Genomic DNA, 8,044 nt, shown 5'->3' on the forward strand with positions numbered 1-8,044 from the left:
ATTAGTTACTTAGTCCAGCACTATCCGGTGTGTGTGTTGGAGAGTAAACCCACTACAACATTTACAATCAGTAAAGGTTTGTTCAAATAAACAAAACGTGGACAATTAGTTACTTAGTCCAGCACTATCCGGTGTGTGTGTTGGAGAGTAAACCCACTACAACATTTACAATCAGTAAAGGTTTGTTCAAATAAACAAAACGTGGACAATTAGTTACTTAGTCCAGCACTATCCGGTGTGTGTGTGTGTGTTTTGGAGAGTAAACCCACTACAACATTTACAATCAGTGAAGGTTTGTTCAAATAAACAAAACCTGGACAATTAGTTACTTAGTCCAGCACTATCCGGTGTGTGTGTGTGTGTGTTGGAGAGTAAACTCACTACAACATTTACAATCAGTAACGGTTTGTTCAAATAAACAAAACGTGGACAATTATTTACTTAGTTCAGCACTATCCAGTGTGTGTTTTGGTGAGTAAACCCACTACAACATTTACAATCAGTAAAGGTTTGTTCAAATAAACAAAACGTGGACAATTAGTTACTTAGTCCAGCACTATCCAGTGTGTGTGTGTGTATGTTGGAGAGTAAACCCACTACAACATTTACAATCAGTGAAGGTTTGTTCAAATAAACAAAACGTGAACAATTTTTTACTTAGTCCAGCACTCTCCGGTGTGTGTGTGTTGGAGAGTAAACCCACTACAACATTTACAATCAGTAAAGGTTTGTTCAAATAAACAAAACGTGGACAATTAGTTACTTAGTCCAGCACTATCCGGTGTGTGTGTGTGTGTTGGAGAGTAAACTCACTACAACATTTACAATCAGTGAAGGTTTGTTCAAATAAACAAAACGTGGACAATTAGTTACTTAGTTCAGCACTATCCAGTGTTGTGTTGGAGAGCAAACCCACTACAACATTTACAATCAGTAAAGGTTTGTTCAAATAAACAAAACGTGGACAATTAGTTACTTAGTCCAGCACTATCCGGTGTGTGTGTGTGTGTGTTGGAGAGTAAACTCACTACAACATTTACAATCAGTAAAGGTTTGTTCAAATAAACAAAACGTGGACAATTAGTTACTTAGTCCAGCACTATCCAGTGTGTGTGTGTGTATGTTGGAGAGTAAACCCACTACAACATTTACAATCAGTGAAGGTTTGTTCAAATAAACAAAACGTGAACAATTTTTTACTTAGTCCAGCACTATCCGGTGTGTGTGTGTTGGAGAGTAAACCCACTACAACATTTACAATCAGTAAAGGTTTGTTCAAATAAACAAAACGTGGACAATTAGTTACTTAGTCCAGCACTATCCGGTGTGTGTGTGTGTGTTGGAGAGTAAACTCACTACAACATTTACAATCAGTGAAGGTTTGTTCAAATAAACAAAACGTGGACAATTAGTTACTTAGTTCAGCACTATCCAGTGTTGTGTTGGAGAGTAAACCCACTACAACATTTACAATCAGTAAAGGTTTGTTCAAATAAACAAAACGTGGACAATTAGTTACTTAGTCCAGCACTATCCGGTGTGTGTGTGTGTGTTGGAGAGTAAACTCACTACAACATTTACAATCAGTAAAGGTTTGTTCAAATAAACAAAACGTGGACAATTAGTTACTTAGTCCAGCACTATCCGGTGTGTGTGTGTGTGTGTTGGAGAGTAAACTCACTACAACATTTACAATCAGTAACGGTTTGTTCAAATAAACAAAACGTGGACAATTAGTTACTTAGTCCAGCACTATCCGGTGTGTGTGTCTGTGTTTTGGAGAGTAAACCCACTACAACATTTACAATCAGTGAAGGTTTGTTCAAATAAACAAAACCTGGACAATTAGTTACTTAGTCCAGCACTATCCGGTGTGTGTGTGTGTGTTGGAGAGTAAACTCACTACAACATTTACAATCAGTAACGGTTTGTTCAAATAAACAAAACGTGGACAATTATTTACTTAGTTCAGCACTATCCAGTGTGTGTTTTGGTGAGTAAACCCACTACAACATTTACAATCAGTAAAGGTTTGTTCAAATAAACAAAACGTGGACAATTAGTTACTTAGTCCAGCACTATCCAGTGTGTGTGTATGTATGTTGGAGAGTAAACCCACTACAACATTTACAATCAGTGAAGGTTTGTTCAAATAAACAAAACGTGAACAATTTTTTACTTAGTCCAGCACTATCCGGTGTGTGTGTGTTGGAGAGTAAACCCACTACAACATTTACAATCAGTAAAGGTTTGTCCAAATAAACAAAACGTGGACAATTAGTTACTTAGTCCAGCACTATCCGGTGTGTGTGTGTGTGTGTGTTGGAGAGTAAACTCACTACAACATTTACAATCAGTGAAGGTTTGTTCAAATAAACAAAACGTGGACAATTAGTTACTTAGTTCAGCACTATCCAGTGTTGTGTTGGAGAGTAAACCCACTACAACATTTACAATCAGTAAAGGTTTGTTCAAATAAACAAAACGTGGACAATTAGTTACTTAGTCCAGCACTATCCGGTGTGTGTGTGTGTTGGAGAGTAAACTCACTACAACATTTACAATCAGTAAAGGTTTGTTCAAATAAACAAAACGTGGACAATTAGTTACTTAGTCCAGCACTATCCGGTGTGTGTGTGTGTTGGAGAGTAAACTCACTACAACATTTACAATCAGTAACGGTTTGTTCAAATAAACAAAACGTGGACAATTAGTTACTTAGTCCAGCACTATCCGGTGTGTGTGTCTGTGTTTTGGAGAGTAAACCCACTACAACATTTACAATCAGTGAAGGTTTGTTCAAATAAACAAAACGTGGACAATTAGTTACTTAGTCCAGCACTATCCGGTGTGTGTGTTGGAGAGTAAACCCACTACAACATTTACAATCAGTAAAGGTTTGTTCAAATAAACAAAACGTGGACAATTAGTTACTTAGTCCAGCACTATCCGGTGTGTGTGTTGGAGAGTAAACCCACTACAACATTTACAATCAGTAAAGGTTTGTTCAAATAAACAAAACGTGGACAATTAGTTACTTAGTCCAGCACTATCCGGTGTGTGTGTGTGTGTTTTGGAGAGTAAACCCACTACAACATTTACAATCAGTGAAGGTTTGTTCAAATAAACAAAACCTGGACAATTAGTTACTTAGTCCAGCACTATCCGGTGTGTGTGTGTGTTGGAGATTAAACTCACTACAACATTTACAATCAGTAACGGTTTGTTCAAATAAACAAAACGTGAACAATTTTTTACTTAGTCCAGCACTATCCGGTGTGTGTGTGTTGGAGAGTAAACCCACTACAACATTTACAATCAGTAAAGGTTTGTCCAAATAAACAAAACGTGGACAATTAGTTACTTAGTCCAGCACTATCCGGTGTGTGTGTGTGTGTGTGTTGGAGAGTAAACTCACTACAACATTTACAATCAGTGAAGGTTTGTTCAAATAAACAAAACGTGGACAATTAGTTACTTAGTTCAGCACTATCCAGTGTTGTGTTGGAGAGTAAACCCACTACAACATTTACAATCAGTAAAGGTTTGTTCAAATAAACAAAACGTGGACAATTAGTTACTTAGTCCAGCACTATCCGGTGTGTGTGTGTGTTGGAGAGTAAACTCACTACAACATTTACAATCAGTAAAGGTTTGTTCAAATAAACAAAACGTGGACAATTAGTTACTTAGTCCAGCACTATCCGGTGTGTGTGTGTGTTGGAGAGTAAACTCACTACAACATTTACAATCAGTAACGGTTTGTTCAAATAAACAAAACGTGGACAATTAGTTACTTAGTCCAGCACTATCCGGTGTGTGTGTCTGTGTTTTGGAGAGTAAACCCACTACAACATTTACAATCAGTGAAGGTTTGTTCAAATAAACAAAACGTGGACAATTAGTTACTTAGTCCAGCACTATCCGGTGTGTGTGTTGGAGAGTAAACCCACTACAACATTTACAATCAGTAAAGGTTTGTTCAAATAAACAAAACGTGGACAATTAGTTACTTAGTCCAGCACTATCCGGTGTGTGTGTTGGAGAGTAAACCCACTACAACATTTACAATCAGTAAAGGTTTGTTCAAATAAACAAAACGTGGACAATTAGTTACTTAGTCCAGCACTATCCGGTGTGTGTGTGTGTGTTTTGGAGAGTAAACCCACTACAACATTTACAATCAGTGAAGGTTTGTTCAAATAAACAAAACCTGGACAATTAGTTACTTAGTCCAGCACTATCCGGTGTGTGTGTGTGTGTGTGTTGGAGAGTAAACTCACTACAACATTTACAATCAGTAACGGTTTGTTCAAATAAACAAAACGTGGACAATTATTTACTTAGTTCAGCACTATCCAGTGTGTGTTTTGGTGAGTAAACCCACTACAACATTTACAATCAGTAAAGGTTTGTTCAAATAAACAAAACGTGGACAATTAGTTACTTAGTCCAGCACTATCCAGTGTGTGTGTGTGTATGTTGGAGAGTAAACCCACTACAACATTTACAATCAGTGAAGGTTTGTTCAAATAAACAAAACGTGAACAATTTTTTACTTAGTCCAGCACTCTCCGGTGTGTGTGTGTTGGAGAGTAAACCCACTACAACATTTACAATCAGTAAAGGTTTGTTCAAATAAACAAAACGTGGACAATTAGTTACTTAGTCCAGCACTATCCGGTGTGTGTGTGTGTGTTGGAGAGTAAACTCACTACAACATTTACAATCAGTGAAGGTTTGTTCAAATAAACAAAACGTGGACAATTAGTTACTTAGTTCAGCACTATCCAGTGTTGTGTTGGAGAGCAAACCCACTACAACATTTACAATCAGTAAAGGTTTGTTCAAATAAACAAAACGTACACAATTAGTTACTTAGTCCAGCACTATCCGGTGTGTGTGTGTGTGTTGGAGAGTAAACTCACTACAACATTTACAATCAGTAAAGGTTTGTTCAAATAAACAAAACGTGGACAATTAGTTACTTAGTCCAGCACTATCCAGTGTGTGTGTGTGTATGTTGGAGAGTAAACCCACTACAACATTTACAATCAGTGAAGGTTTGTTCAAATAAACAAAACGTGAACAATTTTTTACTTAGTCCAGCACTATCCGGTGTGTGTGTGTTGGAGAGTAAACCCACTACAACATTTACAATCAGTAAAGGTTTGTTCAAATAAACAAAACGTGGACAATTAGTTACTTAGTCCAGCACTATCCGGTGTGTGTGTGTGTGTGTGTTGGAGAGTAAACTCACTACAACATTTACAATCAGTGAAGGTTTGTTCAAATAAACAAAACGTGGACAATTAGTTACTTAGTTCAGCACTATCCAGTGTTGTGTTGGAGAGTAAACCCACTACAACATTTACAATCAGTAAAGGTTTGTTCAAATAAACAAAACGTGGACAATTAGTTACTTAGTCCAGAACTATCCGGTGTGTGTGTGTGTGTGTTGGAGAGTAAACTCACTACAACATTTACAATCAGTAAAGGTTTGTTCAAATAAACAAAACGTGGACAATTAGTTACTTAGTCCAGCACTATCCGGTGTGTGTGTGTGTGTGTTGGAGAGTAAACTCACTACAACATTTACAATCAGTAACGGTTTGTTCAAATAAACAAAACGTGGACAATTAGTTACTTAGTCCAGCACTATCCGGTGTGTGTGTCTGTGTTTTGGAGAGTAAACCCACTACAACATTTACAATCAGTGAAGGTTTGTTCAAATAAACAAAACCTGGACAATTAGTTACTTAGTCCAGCACTATCCGGTGTGTGTGTGTGTGTTGGAGAGTAAACTCACTACAACATTTACAATCAGTAACGGTTTGTTCAAATAAACAAAACGTGGACAATTATTTACTTAGTTCAGCACTATCCAGTGTGTGTTTTGGTGAGTAAACCCACTACAACATTTACAATCAGTAAAGGTTTGTTCAAATAAACAAAACGTGGACAATTAGTTACTTAGTCCAGCACTATCCAGTGTGTGTGTGTGTATGTTGGAGAGTAAACCCACTACAACATTTACAATCAGTGAAGGTTTGTTCAAATAAACAAAACGTGAACAATTTTTTACTTAGTCCAGCACTATCCGGTGTGTGTGTGTTGGAGAGTAAACCCACTACAACATTTACAATCAGTAAAGGTTTGTTCAAATAAACAAAACGTGGACAATTAGTTACTTAGTCCAGCACTATCCGGTGTATGTGTGTGTGTGTTGGAGAGTAAACTCACTACAACATTTACAATCAGTGAAGGTTTGTTCAAATAAACAAAACGTGGACAATTAGTTACTTAGTTCAGCACTATCCAGTGTTGTGTTGGAGAGTAAACCCACTACAACATTTACAATCAGTAAAGGTTTGTTCAAATAAACAAAACGTGGACAATTAGTTACTTAGTCCAGCACTATCCGGTGTGTGTGTGTGTTGGAGAGTAAACTCACTACAACATTTACAATCAGTAAAGGTTTGTTCAAATAAACAAAACGTGGACAATTAGTTACTTAGTCCAGCACTATCCGGTGTGTGTGTGTGTTGGAGAGTAAACTCACTACAACATTTACAATCAGTAACGGTTTGTTCAAATAAACAAAACGTGGACAATTAGTTACTTAGTCCAGCACTATCCGGTGTGTGTGTCTGTGTTTTGGAGAGTAAACCCACTACAACATTTACAATCAGTGAAGGTTTGTTCAAATAAACAAAACGTGGACAATTAGTTACTTAGTCCAGCACTATCCGGTGTGTGTGTTGGAGAGTAAACCCACTACAACATTTACAATCAGTAAAGGTTTGTTCAAATAAACAAAACGTGGACAATTAGTTACTTAGTCCAGCACTATCCGGTGTGTGTGTTGGAGAGTAAACCCACTACAACATTTACAATCAGTAAAGGTTTGTTCAAATAAACAAAACGTGGACAATTAGTTACTTAGTCCAGCACTATCCGGTGTGTGTGTGTGTATGTTGGAGAGTAAACCCACTACAACATTTACAATCAGTGAAGGTTTGTTCAAATAAACAAAACGTGAACAATTTTTTACTTAGTCCAGCACTATCCGGTGTGTGTGTGTTGGAGAGTAAACCCACTACAACATTTACAATCAGTAAAGGTTTGTTCAAATAAACAAAACGTGGACAATTAGTTACTTAGTCCAGCACTATCCGGTGTGTGTGTGTGTGTTGGAGAGTAAACTCACTACAACATTTACAATCAGTGAAGGTTTGTTCAAATAAACAAAACGTGGACAATTAGTTACTTAGTTCAGCACTATCCAGTGTTGTGTTGGAGAGTAAACCCACTACAACATTTACAATCAGTAAAGGTTTGTTCAAATAAACAAAACGTGGACAATTAGTTACTTAGTCCAGCACTATCCGGTGTGTGTGTGTGTGTTGGAGAGTAAACTCACTACAACATTTACAATCAGTAAAGGTTTGTTCAAATAAACAAAACGTGGACAATTAGTTACTTAGTCCAGCACTATCCAGTGTGTGTGTGTGTATGTTGGAGAGTAAACCCACTACAACATTTACAATCAGTGAAGGTTTGTTCAAATAAACAAAACGTGAACAATTTTTTACTTAGTCCAGCACTATCCGGTGTGTGTGTGTTGGAGAGTAAACCCACTACAACATTTACAATCAGTAAAGGTTTGTTCAAATAAACAAAACGTGGACAATTAGTTACTTAGTCCAGCACTATCCGGTGTGTGTGTGTGTGTTGGAGAGTAAACTCACTACAACATTTACAATCAGTGAAGGTTTGTTCAAATAAACAAAACGTGGACAATTAGTTACTTAGTTCAGCACTATCCAGTGTTGTGTTGGAGAGTAAACCCACTACAACATTTACAATCAGTAAAGGTTTGTTCAAATAAACAAAACGTGGACAATTAGTTACTTAGTCCAGCACTATCCGGTGTGTGTGTGTGTGTTGGAGAGTAAACTCACTACAACATTTACAATCAGTAAAGGTTTGTTCAAATAAACAAAACGTGGACAATTAGTTACTTAGTCCAGCACTATCCGGT

Source organism: Petromyzon marinus, unplaced genomic scaffold (assembly GCF_048934315.1).
Source record: "Petromyzon marinus isolate PM22_M1 ecotype Great Lakes invasive population unplaced genomic scaffold, UKy_Petmar_22M1.pri1.0 PM_Scaffold_16, whole genome shotgun sequence".
Lineage (NCBI taxonomy): Eukaryota > Metazoa > Chordata > Hyperoartia > Petromyzontiformes > Petromyzontidae > Petromyzon > Petromyzon marinus.